Source organism: Magnolia sinica, chromosome 2 (genome assembly GCF_029962835.1).
Source record: "Magnolia sinica isolate HGM2019 chromosome 2, MsV1, whole genome shotgun sequence".
Taxonomy (NCBI): Eukaryota; Viridiplantae; Streptophyta; class Magnoliopsida; order Magnoliales; family Magnoliaceae; genus Magnolia; species Magnolia sinica.
This window is the reverse complement of record NC_080574.1, coordinates 51,126,799-51,143,943: the sequence shown is the minus strand read 5'-3', so window position 1 is coordinate 51,143,943 and position 17,145 is coordinate 51,126,799.

Here is a 17,145-nt window from a genome sequence, read left to right as displayed (position 1 = left end):
GATCCATGGGATTGCAACATTCAGGGATCAAGATCTCATGTCTGTTTGGCATGCCTAGTCAATCCGGGATCTATCTTCCAATCCCTTCTAATCCCTTCCAATCCCATCCAAGCTGCCTGGCCAAACAGGCCCTTAAATACTTCCTAAGGTCATAAGAATCCCTCGTTTTGTGATTTTTGAATTTTTTTTAAGGTGTGTTTTTAGATCTGTTGTCATATACACAATAGCATTTGTGTATGTCTCTAGTCATTTGCATTGCGGGATTAAAGTCAACCTTGGGAGGTGCTTCCATCTGTAGCGAGGTCTATTGTTTATGGTGTGGTCTGCACCTTTAAAAATTGTGGTGAAACAAGTCATGCTAACCATGAAAACTTGTTTGATTGGTTGTAAGTGTAGTTGACTATAAATGAGTAGTAATTATTTACATTTTCATTATGCATGAATTAAAATAATTTGCATTATGGCATGTTATATAAGTTTTGGATTTTTAAAAAAAATGTCCATTGCAATGTTTATTTGCTATCCAACATGTTGGTTTATGTTAGACAAATCTAGATAAAGGGAAAACATAAATATCATCTTAATCCAAAACTTTATTGCCCTAATAAGTTTTTAACGGTGGGTGTTCAATTACCATCTTTCCTTTGGTGTAGTCTACTTGAGATTTGAATGTACCTCATTTTTTGACAATTAACTAGAAAAATGGATTGACTGTTGATGCGAATGCTAACAGGTTCAAATGTAACCATGTGCCGCATGTAACATTCGATCAATTTCCCTTTAAGATTCAACAAAAAGAGAGAGAGAAAAAAAGAAGAAGAAGAAGGATTCTACTCTTCACTATATTACTTTTCTAATGGGTATCTTTGGAAGATTGAAAGATTGGAGCTTTAGGATCATCATGCTCTATGCATTGGAATAAAGCAAATGATTATTCAAATCCCTAAGCACACAATTCCAATGTTTGTAGAATAACATGTCTGCTCCCATTGGTAGATACTGCCCTCACCCAATTTGCTTAAGATGCTACTAAATGTGGTATCCACTTGTGAAGTTGCTAAAGATCATGTGAAGAGTATGAGTATGCATGAAAAAATAATAATCTTGGACATACTAGGTATTTAAAAAATATATATATTTATGGGTGTGAATACTCATATTTATTCAATAAAGATTTTATAAGTACTTGATATATTAGAATTGCATGCGAGACTTTTCATCTATATAAGTGGTTTAAGATTTTACTTATAAATTACATTATTAATTTATTGTAAAAATACAATGATTGCAAACTCCTTAATACATTGCATTTGGTAGATAATATCTGTCTGGGTCCAATCATCTGATAGCACTTCCTTCATTTCCAACTTTGAGGAGGATGGTGTATTAGGCTAATTTCCAACTTTAATTTTTGGTAAGGTGCAGGTTGAAAATGGACCCCTTGGTTAATCGAGATTCGACTGTGATGAATAGGGAGTGGATGACACTAAGTTTCCCAGACCCACGTTTTATTTATGGAATAAGAAGTTTTTCAAAGTTTGCACAAGAAAACCTTCCTAGTAGAGAATCCGTTCCTTGTCCATGCACCACTTGCAGATGTGCATGTTTTCCGGTTTCTTATGATGATATGGACATACATCTAATGAAAAATGGATTCAACTAAGCTATAGGGTTTGGAACATGCATGGGGAGCATGTATCACCTAAGTGTACTATACGTGAATCAAGTTCCCAACAAGACTATAGTGTCCCGAACTTAAATGAGGTTCACAACGTGATCGTTCAAGAACTTGGTGGTAATAACCTAGATGAAGTTATACAGGATAAGCCGAATGTGACCCCTATAGTTGAAGGCATCTTCGGAGAAAATAAAACCAATGACTTTGAAGCAAATCTACGAGATGCAATGACTGAGCTATACCTTGGGGCCCAAGATTTCACCATGCTGACGTTCATTATACAGCTTTTCAAATTAAAGGTGAATCGTGGATGGAGTGAAAAAAACTTTACAGAACTCCTTCAACTACTAAAGAAGGTGTTACCTTTCGGTAACAAGGCCCTAACTAATACCTACTAAGCGAAGAAGATCATTACAAAGTTAGGTCTTGATTATGTGAGAATCCATGCTTGTCCAAATGACTGCATCTTATACTGGAGAGAGAACGAGATGAAAACCATTTGTCGAAATTGTAAAACTTTTAGGTATAAGACTGAAATGGATTCTAAGAAAAAACAATCTCAAATACCTAGGAAGGTGTTAAGGTATTTTCCATTAACACCAAGGCTACAAAGAATGTTCAGTGTGCTATGGTTGGCGAAAGAAAAGTTTTGGCACTCAACCAGGAAATTTCAACATGGAAAGATGGAGCATCCGGCTGATTTTATTACATGGAAGAATCTTGATGACAAGTATACAAATTTTTCAGCTGAGCCTCGCAATGTTCGATAGGGTTTAGCTACATATGGGTTTAACCCATTCAGCGCTCTCAGTATGTCGCATAGTTCATGGCCCATTATGTGTGTGACATACAACCTTCCACCAAAGCTTTGCATGAAACCTCAGTTTTCTATGTTGACTTTGCTCATTGAGGGACCACGACAACCAGGAAAAGATATTGACTTTTATTCACAGCCATTGATTGATGAATTGTAAAAGTTATGGCGAGAAGGGGTTACGACGTTCGATGCATACCATGAAAACAAATTCAACATACGTGTCGTTCTGCTTTGGACAATCCATGACTTTCCAGCATATGGTAACGATTCTGGTTGTAGGAAAAAGGGTAAGTATGGTTGTCCTGTATGTGGTCCCAACACAGATTCTTTGCGACTCAAATATGGAAAGAAACATGTTTATATGAGCCATAGACGATGGTTGCCAATGTCAGAACAGGCTAGGAAGGACACAAGTGCTGGCACGTTTAATAAGAAGATGGAGATACGACCAATCCATCTCGATGGGATTGAGGTCAAAAGACAAACCGCAAACTTAAATATGCAGTGGGAGAAGACTGAGAAGAGTAATATAAGGGGTATTGATGGAAGCCGACAAGAGCTAGCGGATGATGTTGAATCATCGTGGTTCTTCAAACGGTCTATATTATTTGATCTGGAGTATTGAAAAGATATTCTTGTGCGTCACAACCTTGATGTCATGCATATTGAGAAAAATATATGTGAAATCCTTGTTGCCTTGATGTTAAACATGCCTAGCAAAACTAAGGATGATGCTAATCCACGCAGGGACCTGGAACAATTGGGAATTAAGAAGTGTCTATGTCTAAAAAAGAACAATGGCAAAGTGATTCAAAAACAAGGTCCTTTCTGTCTAAGAAAAGAAGATAAAAAACTTTTCATCCAAACTTTGCATCAGCCGCGTGTTTCGATCGCTTTCAGTGCGAATTGGAGGACCATCGTAAAGGAAGATTGTGTGGATTTAAAGGGAATGAAGTCTCATTCTTACCATGTGTTGATGCAACATTTGCTCCCAGTTCTCATCCAATGTGCATTCAGGGATAGGAAGGTCATTCGTCCTATAATTACAAGCTTTTGCACCTTCTTTAATGCCTTGTGCTCGACAACCGTAAACCTTCAAACACTCCTTACTCTCGAGAGGGGCATGGCTAGGACATTATGTCAGCTTGAAACTATATGCCCACCATCGATATTTATCATTATGATGCATTTGTCGATCCATTTGGCTTACGAGGCTTGCAAATGTGGTCCTATATACTATTGATGGATCTATCCATTCGAAAGGTACGCTGTGAGCTTAATAAGAATAAATCGGCTTAACATCAACATTTGCATGTATATATAATGTATCATTAACTTTGTTAGGTTTATGAAGACATTCAAGGCCTATGTCTGTAACAAGACACGACCTAAGGGTTGTATTGCAGAGCAGTACATCCAAGAGGAGACAGTTATATTCTGCAACCAATATAAAGGAAAACAGAAAATAAGCTTACTGGAAAAGTTGGGAAAATGGTTTAACGGAGTCATTCCAAGACTACGTAAGTTGGAAGATATCATTGATAATGACCCTAATGATGACGACGTTAGTCCAGTAGGTTTGGGTCAAAGTGTTATCCTAGCGGGTATCGAATACGAACAAGCTCGTACATGGGTACTGAAGAGTCATCCCAGCTACGACGAGTGGGAAGGGTATGTACAATAAGCTCAAATATATATATATATATATATGTATATATATACACACACACATACATATATATATATATATATCTTCCTTACTTTATGCGATTTCAATATAACAATGTTATCGAATCTCACGTAAGAAGCACAAAGATTTCTTGCAGCGATGCTATAAGAGGACCAACAGGGTGCCTAGCGAGGACGAATTCATATCTTGTTTGAAGAGGCAACTAGAGTTCATTGAATCTGACGATAATGAATTTAAAGATGTAGTGAGAGGACCTCTAGCTTTTTCTATGCAAGATATTAAGTATTGTATTAATGGTTTCCTCTTTGTCACTAAGGACTATGAGGAGAATAGAATGAACCAAAACAGTGGGGTTAGGACAAAAGGTATGACAACCTACCGATCAAGTGCTAAGGATATCAATACAGTTGATGAAAATCAACCTTACTACGAAGTCCTTCATAGAATTATCCAATTGGAGTACCGAACAGGGTACAAGCCCGTCCTATTTAAGTGTGATTGGGTGAAAGTGACATATCATGGTGTTTCTTTTGATGTCGAAGCGAATTTGAGATTAGTAAATTTTTCTAGTCTTTACAGTTCAGACAAAGTCTGTGACGAGCCCTTCATTCTTGCAGAGCATGCCATGCAAGTTTTCTACTCCAGAGATCTAAAAAATCCTGACTGGTATGTGGTCTTGAAGGTTCCAAAAAAACTTTTTTTCGAAGAAGAGACGTGCATTCTATCAGAACGATTAAAGGCTGTAAGTAATGCCGATGCAGGACCTGATCTCACCTCATTAGCAATGGTTGATGAGTTGATATTCAATGAATCTGAAGACATCAGTGTTGTGGTCGAGAAAACAAAGAAAAAAAAACGATCAAAGAGAATCTACTGATTTGTTTTTATTTTATAAGCATGTAATAAAATAATATTTATTAGAGGAAATCTAATCAAGGTTTGGATAGTATAGTAAATTTTTTATACTTTATCTGTGATCTAAATTATTTCTTAATCATTAGCTTTTTTTTTCTTTTCTTTTCATATTAGGGAAGAAATAGGCACATGGATTCACAACTAGAGATATTAGGTGCACAAGTTCTTGGGAGTACAGATTCAAGCAACACCAAAGGTAATAAGATACTTCTCCTTAATTATATATGTAAATTTCATTTTTCTTCTATATTAGCGGTAATCAATGATGTGTATATATAACTGTTATTCTTCGTCATCTAGAAAGAGAGGCATTACTAGGGGGGTCTCTTTACTTGTGCAACCTGCTAGGAAAAAAGTCCTAAAGACGAATGAATTCGGGCAACCGAATAAGGACTGTTCCGATCACAGAGACTTTACATCGCATGTCGGTGTCCTCACCCGTTCTCATATCCTGATCATATACCTAGACTTTCACTAGGTGCCTTATGAACAAATTCATATGGTCACTGAAAGATTGTCACAGTTTTATGAGTTTGAGGGTCAAAGTTAGGATGCAAGTCTTGATTACGTTACAAAATGCATCAATGAAGCATGGAGGAATTACAAGGAAGATTGACTGCAAAATATATTAAAAACAAGGATCCTATTGCTGTAAGATATAGTCGTGCCCCCCCAGGTATCCCTATGGAGGATTGGAGGGTCTTCATGGATCAATGTACCACCGAGGAATTCAAGATGGCATTCGTAAGAAATACAGTCAATCGGGCCAAGCTAAAAGGACCTGCGTGTCTTAGTAGGCACAACATGGCTATTACTCACCATAAGATGGTATGTATTTAAAAATAGATATTATAGTTTAAAATTGAATGTAAATTTGAATTATCATTCATCTAAATCTATTAATGATGTGTATTTAAATGATATGTAATGTGCCGAAGGCGATGGAGAAGAATCTTACCTCTGATGCGGAGATAGGTAGATGTGAAGTCTTCTTAAGAGCCCATACAAGAAAGGACAAAGTTGTCCAGTATCCTGACCTTGTTGTAAGTGCGTCCCTCGTACCACTAACTAGTACCCGTATGAACAACCTATATATAACTTTGAATTATATTGCATTCATTTATATTTTTTCACAGGAAAAACTAGATGAGCTCTATAGTAGCAATCCTGCTTCTAGGATGACCGGCATGGATGATGCCCTTACAGAGGTACTAATAAAATTTAAAAATTACTTAAGTTTTATGTTAATTATAAATATCCTAATAACTTGATTTACAATGTTTTACAATTGGTTGGTTCTGACAATAGAGAGCGAATGCGGGGTCTAGGTTGCTCAATAAGCAAGCTAGGACTGAAGAAGTCTACCCCTGCTCCTTCAAAGGTAGAGAATGTGACAAAAGAAAAAGAGAGCGTAACTCAAGAGTTATTTTAGGTGAAGAAAAAATTAGATGGTATGACTTAAGATATAGTTGAGATGAAGAAAACATTGGTGGATATGCAGAAAGAGAGACAGTATACTCAAAATCTCTCATCACCAACAGTCACTAAATCTACTCAGGCATCGTCGATATGCAAGTATAAATTTTTTTACTGTATTGATCTTACAATTATATTATAAACGCTAACAATACCAATGCCATTTTATGTGTAAATGTAACTGGATATTATATATATCGGTAAGAGATGCGACTTGCTTGGTTTTGGAAAATGTGGTATAGTTGCTCGTGGTGAAGTACACGAAGTTAATCCAAATGCAACTATCCATTGCAAACCATTGGAGGATGGAGCTTTTGTTGTTGTCCTGACTGAGGTTATACAACCTCACGCTCCTTTATGGAAAGAAGATGGGTTCACATTTACACTTGGAGAGGCCGGTCCGGGATCATTTGTGCAATGGGGGAAAGAAGCTTTGAGAATTCAATAATTTGAACAAATTTGGTACTCTATAATTGAACATGTGAACTAATTTTGAACGTGTAGTGTGCATTTTGAACTAATTTTTAACTAATTTGGCACTTATTTTTTTTTTTAATATTGAATGAATTTTGTACTCTATATTTGAATGTATTTATAGTTTTAGGCTCCATTTGGTCATCACATTAGTATTTATGAAAACATTTCTTTTGAACCAAATGGAGCCTAAGCCCTTTTTTAACTCTGCCAATGCAACCCCTTACATTGCTGGTCCCAAGCCCGGGTAAAGGAGGAGGGAGAAGGGTTTTAAAATGAGATCGTTAACTATGGAGGAGATCCTGAAAATGCAGTGAGTATCTGAAAAGGCCAAGCTATATGTCCTAAAGGGGGGGTGAATAAGACAGTGCCAAATTAAAACTTATAACAGCGGAATTAAAATGAATATGATAGCCAAAGTTAATCACAATGCAGTAAATTAAAATAACCTTAAAATTCAGATCTTGAGAGGTTGATACAAACGTTGTTCTAAGGACAACCTTACACCAAAAACAGAGTTTATGGTAGGACAATCTTATTCCTAGAAAGATCTTTATATCAAGTCTCAAACCGAAGAGGAATACAATAATAAATATAAACTGAATTGAAATAACTTGTAATTAAAAATGTATTGTTCTAGGGACAGCCATACACCATAAAAATGGCAGGGCAACCTTGCTGGAACAACTTTCAAATGAAATTGAAAATCAAGCGATAAAGGAATAGCAGAAAATAAATTCTAAGCTATTACAACATTCTCACAAAGCTTAAATTAAATAATTACAACATTCACCACCATACATACATCCCACAAAAGAATAATTAAAAATTAGAAGAATAAATCAATCAAACACAAGGGTTTATAGTGGTTCGCCTGTGTGTTCACCAACTGTTAAACAACAGCCGCACAAAAAGCTACTCCACTCCTAATATCCTCACACAGGGGATATTAGCGTTCACTAAAAATAGGTTTTCCCAGGTTCACCCAAAACCCTTACAATTGTGTCTTTGTCTGTGGGCTTACACAATTAAAAAACCCCACTTCTGAGTTTTCCTGGCTTTCCTCAGATAACCAATATAACAAGATTTTTCTGGCAAATCTTGAAAGAAACCAAAATAATAGAAAGGAATTTACAATATGTAAAATACCTGAATATCTCCTTCGTTGTAGCAGCCCGTTAGAACCAAATCAAAATAGATGATTGAATGTCCAAGTTCAATGTCCAGTACTCGATTACAATGGTTCTAATTCTAATAGATTTTAAATTAAACCAAATAGGGCTTGCCTTAATTGATTTTGATTCCAAAGAAAGGGAATAACAATTCCTCTTATCAAATCAGATTGGAATAGCAGAAACAAAATCAATTAAATAAAGCTAAGGAAAGAGAATATTAAATAAGCACACTTAGCTTAGATGGAGCACAGAATTATCTCTCAGAAGTTCGACGAAGATTGGCTTGAATACTTTTATTAATTCAATGATTTCTTCTAAGATTCGTGCACTATTTATAGGTGAGAAGATCGTGTCTTCGACTGGTCTGGAATGCTCTTCAACTAGTCGAAGCAACAACAGATATTTGAAAAATCCGGCGGGATATGCTCTGACCGTTCTACGACTGGTCGAAGCTCTCCTACGACTGGTCGTAGGTCACCTACGACTGGTCGTAGGTTTCCTTCGACTGGTCGTAGGTCTTGAAAATCTTCGTTGGACTTCGAGTCGAAGATTGTATGACTGGTCGAAGAGCAGTCATCACTGTTCCTACGACTGGTCGAACAAATTCCTGGACTAGTTGAAGGCTAACAGATTTTATCCGGAATTTGTAACAAACTCACGACTGGTCGAGGAATATCTTAGACTAGTCGAAGCAAGTCTAGGACTAGTTGAAGAAGGCCTAGGACTAGTTGAAGAACAGACCAATCACATGTAAAATAAACATTCGGTTTATGTATCCGAAATGACCTACTTCTAAGGTCAACCTATGGTCAATCAAACCTCAACCATGAAGTATGGACATTGAAACATTAGGAACAAGAGACTTTGAAGTATGAGCCTTGAAGTCTTGATGTAGATCAAACCTTGATGTAGCTCAATCTTGAAAGTGTACAAACTGCCTTGAACTCTTCTTGAAGTCTTACAGCTTGAGTCTTGTCTTGTGAGCAGTTCTTTCATTCAAGATCTTGAGTCTTGTCTTGTGAGCAGTTCTTTCATTCAAGATTGATCCTTTGTACTTGAGAGCATTGCTTGTTGTGAGCTTAGCTTGTTCATGAATGTTGATCCTTGAAAGAGCTTCACTTAAGCAAGTTATATATAACATAACAGTGATTTTGTCATCACAAATTTGATAACAGACAGGGATATAAACTATAACACTTACAATCTCCCCCTTTGTCAAATTAGTGACAAAACACATAATCAAGATAAACAAGAGTAAAACAACTGGTTAATACCTACAAATCAATATTCAATATTCAACAGTCAACCAGTTTCAACCAGTTTCATTCAACAAGATCAAACATATACTCCCCTTGACTCCCCACTCCCCCTGAGTAACATAACCAATGCTACTCCTCTCATAATCACATTAAGAACAAACCATTCTCCCCCTTTTTGTCACAATATGACAAAGGAGTACTAAATAAAGGAAGTTATGAGAGGAAACATGAGGAAGTAAGAGAATATAGCAAAAGAGTCATAGAGATACTTAAGATAGCATCACATATATCCAGCATAAATATTACATCAAGAACAAATATCCAGCATAAAATCCAACTCAAACTCAAGCAAACAAGTGCTAAGAATAAAGTTATTACAGACCAGAAGTCTCATAAAAACTAGTCAGAACTAGAACTTGATGATGGAGCAGGAACAGAGGGTTCAAGTTGGTGCATGCCTTTGTTCAAGCGCCTAAGATATTTGCGCATGTACTTGAATTGTAAATCATGAGCAACAGACATGTTTTCCAACTTAACATTAATATCCTCAACTTTACCCTCTAATGCACTCAGACGTGCATCAACATCAGATGGTACAAAATCTGGATCATTAGCTGAGTCAGAATCCAGTTCCTCAAAAATGTAATCCATATTAATGTCAACACCAGCTTCTTCAAGACCACTACCACCACCACCACCTTGTTCAGGAAGCAGATCCAACTTCATCTTATTGATATTTGTATTGTTGAAGATCAGATGATGGATAGGTGCCTCATCAACAGGCATATCGACTAACATATGAGTAGCCAATACAGTCATAAAATAGGTAAAAGGAATGTCACTATGACCAGGATGGAGTCGAAACTGAATAATGAAATGACAGATTAAGGATGGCAAACAAATCTGAGTACCATTTGAGATAGCATGGATAACACGAACCATAAACAAAGTCAAGTCAGATTTATTACCCGAACGAGGATACAGATTAAACATAAAGATTCTGTGGAGAATTCTGTATTTGGGTAACAAATACCTTGTGGGGAGCGCATTCCCTTTTTGAGTCCATTGAACATCCATATTGCACAAGTCTCTAGTGAGCATGCGTTTTTCAGCCATTGAAGGTTTATCGGTTAAATTATGGATAGGAATACCCTCATCATTCACAGGAATTTCCATAAGGGCTGAAATTAAATGACGATCAATGTCAAATGGCCCTTCTCTAGTAGAAATTTGAAAAGTTAAATTATCCTGTGAAAATGCACTAATACATGTAAACATGGATTGGGCAATGGACCGGTATGCAGGCTCACCCCAATGCAATAAGTTAATCCAACCTACAGCTTCAAGCATAGGAAGGATGTCAAAAGGTGCAATGTGATTAACATCAACAGCATGCGCAACAATAACATTACGAGATCTAATGTCCCTAACATACGATGGATCATCATTAGGAACAAGAAGATGACGCTTAGAGATAGCGGTCGATCTGGAGGAAGAAGAAGGACCACGTGAAGTAGTTTTTCTACCTCTAGAAGCCATTTGCAATAAGGATTTAAAGGAATAAAGAAGTTGCAAAGGATTGAGAAGTGGGTTTGCTCAAAACAGATTTTTCAAAATCTAAACCCCAAATCTCAAAGATTTTCAAAATACAAACCTTTAAGAGAGAAAAGGAAACAATCTTGACACAAATCTACAAGAAAAACTAGATTTGGAACACTAACCTTGAAGGACTTGAAGGATGGGTTCGACGAGTCGAAGTTCGGCTCTAAGGAGAAGAAAGAAGAAATGAGGAAGAAAGTGAAAAATCTCCAATTTGAAGTGAAACCTGTGTTCCACGACTGGTCGTGGGTATCTATGACCGGTCATAGTACGACTGGTCGTGTATACTCACGACTGGTCGAATAAACCCCAAAAAATTCAATTTTCTTGCAATTTAAACAAAATTTGGAATTCAATCTAGCAAACATATACAATATTATACAAGAAGGCATAAATTATCAATTTAAAATGCACATGCCAAGATCAAATTTCATCTTTTTGAACCTGCTTTTATCAAGAGGTTTTGTGAAAATATCAGCACGTTGATCTTCAGTAGGAATATATTCTAGAGATATAACTTTTTCTTCTACTAATTCCCTTATATAATGAAATCTAATGTCAACATGCTTAGTACGAGAATGCTGAATAGGATTTTTTAAAATATTTATCGCACTGGAATTATCACAATGTCATAACATAGAATCCTGTTTAATTCCATAATCACTTAGCATTCGTTGCATCCAAACAAGCTGTGTACATGCATTACCAGCTGCGATAAACTCAGCTTTAGCTGTTGAAAGTGATATAGAATTTTGTTTCTTACTAAACCAGGAAACTAGACAATTTCCAATGTAAAAACAACCACCACTGGTTGATTTTCTATCATCTAGATTACCAGCCCAGTCAGCATCCGAGTACCCAGCTAATTGGACATTGGTTTCATGAGGATACCAGAGACCGAGATTTACAGTACTTGCGACATATCTAATAATTCGCTTGACAACAATCAAGTGAGATTCTTTTGGATCAGATTGATATCTTGCGCAAATACCAACACTTAGAGAAATATCAGGTCTACTAGCAATTAAATATAACAAACTACCAATCATACTCCGATAAAGTTTTGAGTCAACATTTTTACTATTAGAGTCTTTTGATAGTTTCAGGGTAGTACTCATAGGAGTATCAAAATTCTTGCCATTCTCAAATCCAAATCTCTTGATTAGATTCAAGGCATACTTAGATTGAGAAATGAATATTCCTTCAGGTTGTTGCTTTACTTGCAATCCAAGGAAATAAGTCAATTCCCCAACCATGCTCATTTCGAACTGTGATTTCATCAAATCTGCAAACTCAGTAGTCAAGTCAGTACAAGTTGATCCATAAATAATATCATCAACATAAATCTGCACCATTAAGATATGATCATTATATTTCTTAACAAACAGAGTTTTATCAACAGATCCCATTTGAAAATTATGACTTAAAAGAAATTTCGTTAGTTTCTCATACCATGCCCTAGGTGCTTGTTTTAATCCATAAAGTGTCTTTTTAAGCCGATATACATGATCAGTATTTTTGGAATCTTCAAAACCCATTGGCTGTTCAACATAGACTTCTTCATGTAGATCGCCATTTAGAAAAGCACTTTTCACATCCATCTGATAGATCTTTATCTTTCTAAAACATGTAATGGATATAAATAGTCTGATAGATTCAAGACGTGCTACTGGTGCAAACGTTTCATCGAAATCAATCCCTTCAATTTGAGTATAACCTTGTACCACCAGTCTAGCCTTGTTTCTAATTATATTTCCATATTCGTCAGACTTATTTTTGAAAATCCATTTTGTTCCAATGATGTGTTTATCTTTAGGTCTTGGTACGAGATACCAAACATCATTTCTTACGAATTGGTTGAGTTCATCTTGCATCGCAACAATCCAGTTCTCATCAGCAAGAGCTTCTTTTACGTTAGATGGTTCAATTTGGGATGTAAAACATACATAATTACATATATCCTCAAGTTGTCTACGGGTGCGAACACCGGTGAGAGGGTTTCCAAGAATTTGTGTAGTTGGATGATCTTTAATAGTCCTCAACTCAGAATCAATCTGATTCGATGAAGTATCAGGTTTATCAATGATTAGTACTTCATCATTATCTGAATTAGAAATTGGTGTGTTTAAGTGATCATCAATGACAACATTAATGGATTCTTGAATCACACCAGTCCTTTTGTTCAGGACCCTATAAGCTCGACTGTTTAAAGAATATCCTAGAAAAATATCTTCATCACTCTTCGTATCGAACTTTCCCAAATTTTCACGATCACGTAAAATATAGCACTTGCTGCCAAAAACTCGAAAGTATTTAACAGTAGGCTTTTTATTGAACCACAATTCGTAAGCCGTTTTATTATTATCTTTGCTAGTGTATACTCGGTTAATAATATAGCAAGCTGTGTTGACTGCTTCAGCCCAAAGATTTTTAGAGAGCTTCATGCTATTCAACATGACATTAGCCACGAAGCACCCTATTCTTCCTTTCTACAATTCCATTTTGTTGTGGAGTTTTGGGAGCAGAGAATTCATGTAACATTCCTTGGTCGGTACAGAACTTCTCAAAATTGCTATTCTCAAATTCAAATCCATGATCACTACGAATTTTACTGATTTGAGAGGATTTTTCAGTTTGAATCCTTTTGAGAACTTTTCTCACTTCTTCAAGGGTTTCAGATTTATCCCTTAAGAAGACTACCCAAGTGAATCTGGTAAAGTCATCAACTATTACCAAGATATACTTTTTACCACCACGACTTTCCATTCTGGTAGGTCCTATCAGGTCCATGTGGAGAAGTTCGAGTAGTCTTGATGTGGTATTTGAATTCACCTTTTTGTGTGAGTTCTTTGTTTGTTTCCATATCTGGCACTCACCACATATTTTATCTAATTTCTAAAGTTTGGGTAAACCTCTTACAAGTTTTCATTTGCTCAATCGATATAAATTTCGATAATGTACATGTACAAGACTTTTATGCCATAAATCAGTCTCGTCTGTATGGACCATGTAACATGTTTGATTAGATGAGCTGGATTCACTAATAATATAGCAATTTTCAGACGTTCTACATCCAGTTAATATTACAGAACCCTTATTGTTTAGTATTTCACAGCTTTGATTAGAAAACCGAACATTATGGTTATTATCACATATTTGTGATATACTAAGCAAGTTGTGCTTTAGGCCTTCAACGTATAAAACATTTTTAAATACAGGAAGATTAAAAAGTTGAACCGTACCTTGGCCTATAATCTTACAGTTGCTACCATCACCAAATGTGACTGAACCATCAGTCATATCTTTCAGATCGGTGAATAAAGCTTTGTCACCTGTCATATGCCTAGAGCATCCACTGTCTAGGTACCACTTTGAATGACTTGTTGCTTTGAAAGCAGTGTGAGCAACCAAGCAGGTGACTTTAGGAACCCATTTCATAACTGTTTTGGGTTTAGGAACATAGTTGGTCTTCTTTTGTGTATATTTGTAGGAATGACCTGTAGAGTTAGATTTTAAGAGCTCCTTGAGTAAATCAACTATCTTTTCAGCTAGTGGATTTTGTTTCTGATTAAAGTTGACATGGCTGTTTCTAGGTTTTTGAAAAGTTTTTGAATTTTAGAAAAATCTTGATAAGTACTTTTCCCTTTTGAGTTTAAGGACTCTCATTTAACAAACATAGGAGGAGTATACTTTTGTTTAGGAGGTAAATTTTTATCATAGCCCAACCTGGATCGATCGCCACATTTTCTTGATCCGGATAAAAGTTTCTTTAACTTTGGATCACCTTGGGCATATTTCCATGTGTCCTTTAGACTCATAAGAGAAGATACTTCAGTTTTAAGATTCTCAATTTCAGATTTTAAATCAACAATTAGTGAGTTTTTGAATTCCAAATCGCATTTTGATTTTTCAAAACAATCTGAAATTTGTGATTTTTCTAAGACAAGTGATTCAAAACAATTTTTGAGTTTAGAAAACTTTTCTTTTTAAATTTTAAGTTTGACAGCAATTTTACAACTTTCCTTATATAGGGCATTGTAAGCGTCTTGAAGATCATCTTCATTTTCACATTCACTATTTAGATTTTCTTCACTTGTAGAGTCATTATCTGAAAATGTGAATTTGGCTAGAGTCATAAGAGCTTTAACCTAATTGCCCGACTCAGTTTCAGAATCTTCTGATTCAGAAGAACCTTCAAAATTAGATGATTCATCCCATGTAGCCAACATACCCTTCTTCTTGGGTTTGTCCCTTTTAGGACATCTATTTGCTAAGTGCCCATATTCTAGATAGTTGTAACATTGACTATCTTTCAAAGATTTTCGAGATTTGGGTCTAAACTTCTTTTTGTCATTTGATTTTTGAAAATCAACCCTTTTCTTGCTTTTGAAAATCTTGTAAATTTTTTAGCTAAAAAAGCCATATCATCTTCTGAATTAGAATTTTCTTCTGAATTACATTTAGAAGATTTTAGTGCGATAGATTTTCCTTTAGGAGCTTTAAAGTTTAACTCATAGGTTTGTAGAGAACCAACTAGTTCTTCAACCCTCATATTATCCGTATCACGAAGTTCCTGGATTGCGGTTACTTTATAATTGAACCGTTCAGTAAGTGAGCGTAGTATTTTTGCACATACTTTACTTTCTGGGATTTTATCGCCAAGACCCCACATTGAGTTTACAATGTCATTTAATCTAGTGTAAAAGTCCATAAACATTTCATTTTCCTCCATATGAATTTCTTCAAATCTGGTTGTGAGGAGTTGGACTTTAGATTTTTTTACAATTGTAGTACCCTCGTGTGTCATTTCTAATATATCCCAAGCTTGCTTTGCAGTATCACAGGAAATGATTCTTTTGAACTCATCCGGTGATAGTGCGCAAGTAATTGCATTTAGTGCTTTAGCATTTACACTACTCTCACTTTTCTGAAGAGTGGTCCATTGGTAATATGGTGTTACTTTCATTGATTTTGAATCATCAACCCCAGTAATTTCCATGATAGGAGGATTCCATTCAGTCAATGTGGCTTGCCACACATTTTCATCCATTGATTTGAGGAAGATCCTCATTCTGGCTTTCCAATAGGCATAGTTGGAGCCATCGAAGGGTGGAGGCCTAGTGACTGAAAGGCTATCAAAATTTGACATCTTAAATAGCTTAAATCGTTAGCTCAGGAATTAAATCCAAGAATAAAAAAGAGCTATTAGGCTCTGATACCACTTGAAAAGGCAAAGCTATATGTCCTAGAGGGGGGGTGAATAGGACAATGCCAAATTAAAACTTATAACAGCGGAATTAAAATGAATATGATAGCCAAAGTAAATCACAATGCAGTAAATTAAAATAACCTCAAAATTCAGATCTTGAGAGGTTGATACAAACGTTGTTCTAAGGACAACCTTACACCAAAAACAGAGTTTATGGTAGGACAACCTTATTCCTAGAAAGATCTTATGATGAAGCTGTCCATTTCCTATGGGCAACATTGGAGTGGTCTGGCCATTTGAATAGGCCATGTTTATGTATTTACTCGAAACTAATGGAGTAGACCCGGATGTGCGTCGGAGTTATCCGGATGAGTGGGGGTCCCTGGAAGGTGGGAACCATTGTTATGACCATGATGAAGCTGTCCATTTCCTATGGACAGCATTGGAGGGGCCTGGCCATTTGGACAAGACGTGTTTATGTATTTGCTCAAAATTAATGGAGCAGACCATGATGTGCGTCGGAGCTATCCAGATGAGCGGGGGTCCCTGGAAGGTGAGAACCATTGTTATGACCATGATGCTGTCTATTTCCTATGGACAGCATTGGAGGAGCCTAGCCATTTGGACAGGCCTAGTTTATATCTGTATTTGCAGGTACCACACCCTTAACCTAAACCACACCCTAAACCTATAACCTAAACCTATTCTCAATTCCCTAAAGCTATAACCTATAACCTATAACCTAAACCTAACCCTAAACCAAAACTTATAACATAAACCTTAACCTACACATAAACCTAAACCTAAACCTATAACCTATACTTATAACCTTAACCTAAACTATAACCTTAAC